The 3,897-nt window shown below is 31.6% G+C and overlaps 1 pseudogene; it reads right to left on the reverse strand.

Moving 5' to 3' along the window:
- Positions 1-980: 980 nt before the first annotated feature.
- LOC115891769 overlaps positions 981-3,897 on the reverse strand; it is an 18,733-nt pseudogene continuing 15,816 nt past the window's right edge.

A 3,897-nucleotide genomic window follows, 5' to 3' on the forward strand; every position in this document is an offset into this window, starting at 1 on the left:
TTATGTATCGTCACTGTCTTTGAATAATCATATTATTATTGTCTGTTGGGCAGTTACTCTAGCGGATATAGTTTTAAGTCCTTAAATTGATATCTAACCATGGTCAATTAAAGCAGCAATAGCTGATATTTCAAAACTTAAACCCACCACTACTAGAGTAAATGTCAATAAACAAGAATAATATGACTTTCCAATGACAGTGACATTACAAAGAAAAATAAACACTATTTTATAAGTGTGTTGATGATGATCCAAAATACATATACATATAATAAAAATAAATTGTTATTGTTTTATTCAAAAGCGAATATCTTCATTAAAAATAAATCAATTGAGATGAATCAAAAAACAAACTATCGGGAATAGACGTACCTAGATGATAAAATATAATAAATATTTTTAAATTGTTTGCTTTGATAATATAGTGCACAGGGTGTTTCAAACTTTCACCAAAATATCAATATTTTGTTTTCCTCCCTATAATTCACACATGGAAACTTTCATTTTTAATTTAGAAAGAGATACTAAAAAGTCAAATAATTTAGCTACAAATTTCTTAAAATATCATCAAAATCGGCCCACCAGAACAAAATATTTTAAACTTTAAAATACATCAATATTTTAAGGGGTTTTTGTAGCGGTGTATTGTATTATAGTTGGTTAACTAGGCAAGATTTTATATAAAATAATCTTACAATCCACAACATAATTTATTATACATAAATACAACAGTTATAATAAAAGTTCTTGAACTACGATCAATGTAATCATTACATTTATAATGGTTTTAAAATATGCTTTCTGTAGTATATACTATACCTATGATATAGTTAACCTAAAGCCCCATGGCTTAACCAAGGATTGATGGTTTTATTACTATATAAATTAAAGCAACAGTTAATAGTATTATTTTATTTATATAAATATATACTTTGATATTATACTACATAAATACTTATAGATAAAACAAAAATACTTTAAAGACATAAAAGAAGTTACGATTCGTAACCCTCGTTACCATACGACTCGGAATTATTCAGTTCCCGTCTCGTTTCCTGATGCTCCCCCTTTAATATAAACTGAATTTCTTCCAGAGTTTTTCCTTTTGTCTCGGGAATGAATAGCAAAGTGAACGCGACGGTGCAGAAACACCACACTGCGAAAATGTAAAACGGCACGTAAATGCCGAAACGGTTTTTCAATTGGTGGTAAAGTTGCAGCGAGATAACGGAAAAGCCGACGTAACAAGCATCGGAAATAGTCATTCCGATGGCTTTCATTTCGGCGGGAAACAGCTCCGCCGTGAGAACGATCGGAACTAAGCCAATTCCGAACTTGAAAGCGGCCGCGTAGAATATCACCGCAATCGGAACCGCCCAACTAACGGGCAGAACGTCGTAACCCTGATTTTTTAAAGTAAAATAGACAGCTATCACGCCTAAACTAAGCCCGGCAAATATACCGGATGTGACTAGAAGAACGCGTCTGCCGAAATTATCTATAGCTAAGGACGCTGACATGGCGGCGCAAAACATTAAGGCCGAGAATATTATAGCGGCGGTTGATGATGATATGTGCACTGCACCCGCCTCTTCCAATATGGAATGGAGATTCATCGGCATCACTGAAATACTACTCATATGTTGAGACCCGTTTAGCCACACCATTATCATTAAAGCTTTTCTGTTGCTCTTCACTAAAATCAAGTCTTGAGGTCGCCCTTTTTCGCTTTTTTGTCTTTGAATTGCTGCCGCTATTTCTTTAAGTTCTGCGTCGGTATTACCGTTAGGACGAAGTTGAGTTAATGATTTTCTAGCTTATTCAGACTTGTCTGTATACAAAAAAATAGTAAGGTGAATCTGACATGAACGGAAAACTCGTTAGAGTAATGGCATTGATACAAATTCCTATAACAAACGGGATCAAAATAGGTACAAAAGGTGCTACGCAATAGACTAGAATTATTCCTGTTAGCACCGTTATTGTGGTGATTTAATGTTTTATTTTACCTAGAATAATATAAAAAAAAACATCTTAATTATATAAATGTGTTCTATATATCAAAACTTTAATATATCAAAAATTAAGTGCATTTTTGGCAAATAAAAATAGGTTTAAATAAACAAATTGTAAAAAAATGGGATCTCATTATACTGTGTCTTTAGAGTAGCGATGAGGGAGACTGGTCTTTGTGCAAAACCGATCAGCGCAAGATGAAAGACTTCTGCAATTCCGCACGGCCAAAACTTGCGGTCTTCCATTTTTTTTACATTTAGTGTGTGATATAAAAAATAACTTATCTGTTCAAAAGTATTGTTTTAATATATTATAGATAGTGGTTTCCCGACCATTGCATAAAATTAAAATTCAAAAATAGAATTGCTGATTCAAAATATTATATTGAGAAATGAAAAATTTCGTACGACAAAATATTATAATAATTTCTTTCTTTAAAGTTTTATTTGCGTAAAAATACTGAAATACTATTTATGTAAAGATTTTCTATGTAGAAAGTGCATTTATTAATAAATCTATTAAAAAAATATAAGACTCACATGGTCTTGGACTTGCATTTTTTCATCACTACTTTAGAGCTTTTGACACAAGTTTAACCTTAAGTAGCTTTGTATTATTTTTAGCTAAGTATTGCTAACAAATTATTTATCATCGTACCTATTTGTTTGTGTTATTAATTTTTTTAAATCATTTAAATTGTTATTAATAGTATTTTTTCAGATTAGAAACGAAGGTATTTTTTTTTCAGACAAAATACATTTATATTTTTTCAAAGTAGATATAATTATTATGATACGAATATTATAAAAATACTGATATTGTTATTAGTGAGCACAACTAACTATCCAAATTTAATAGAAATTGTTATAATTGGATTAATATCTGATTTGATTAAATATGTTAATAATTAGGAATATTATCTAGAAGTATACTACATTTTTTTGTTAAATATTACATATTATAGTTGGTAAACTAGGCAAGATTTTATGTAAAATAATATTACAATCCATAACATAATTTATTATACATTAGATATATAATTTATAATAAAAATTATTGAACTATGATCAGTGTAATTATTACATTTATAATGGTTTTATCTCGTAAAAAATAAATATTCTTTCTGTAGTAATACCTATGATATAGTTAACCTAAAACCCCCTGACTTAACAAAGGATTGATGGTTTTCTTACAATATAAATTAAAGCAACAGTAAATAGTATTATTTTATTTATATGAATATAAACTTTGATATTATACTACATAAATACTTATAGATAAAACAAAAATACTTTAAAGACGTAAAAGATGTTACGATTCGTAACCCTCGTTACCATACGACTCGGAATTATTCAATTCCCGTCTCGTTTCCTGATGCTCCCCCTTTAATATAAACTGAATTTCTTCCAGAGTTTTTCCTTTTGTCTCGGGAATGAATAGCAAAGTGAACGCGACAGTGCAGAAACACCACACTGCGAAAATATAAAACGGCACGTGAATGCCAAAACGGTTTTTCAATTGGTGGTAAAGTTGCAGCGAGATAACAGAAAAGCCGACGTAACAAGCATCGGAAATAGTCATTCCCATGGCTTTCATTTGGGCGGGAAACAGCTCCGCCGTGAGAACGATCGGAACTAAGCCAATTCCGAATTTGAAAGCGGCCGCGTAGAACATCACCGCGATCGGAACCGCCCAACTAAAGGGCAGAACGTCGTAACCCTGATTTTTTAAAGTAAAATAGACAGCTATCACGCCTAAACTAAGCCCGGCAAATATACCGGATGTGACTAGAAGAACGCGTCTGCCGAAATTATCTATAGCTAAGGACGCTGACATGGCGGCGCAAAACATTAAGGCCGAGAATATTATAGCGGCGGTTGA

This window comes from Sitophilus oryzae, unplaced genomic scaffold (genome assembly GCF_002938485.1).
Source record: "Sitophilus oryzae breed Bouriz unplaced genomic scaffold, Soryzae_2.0 scaffold_1198_pilon_pilon, whole genome shotgun sequence".
Classification (NCBI taxonomy): domain Eukaryota; kingdom Metazoa; phylum Arthropoda; class Insecta; order Coleoptera; family Curculionidae; genus Sitophilus; species Sitophilus oryzae.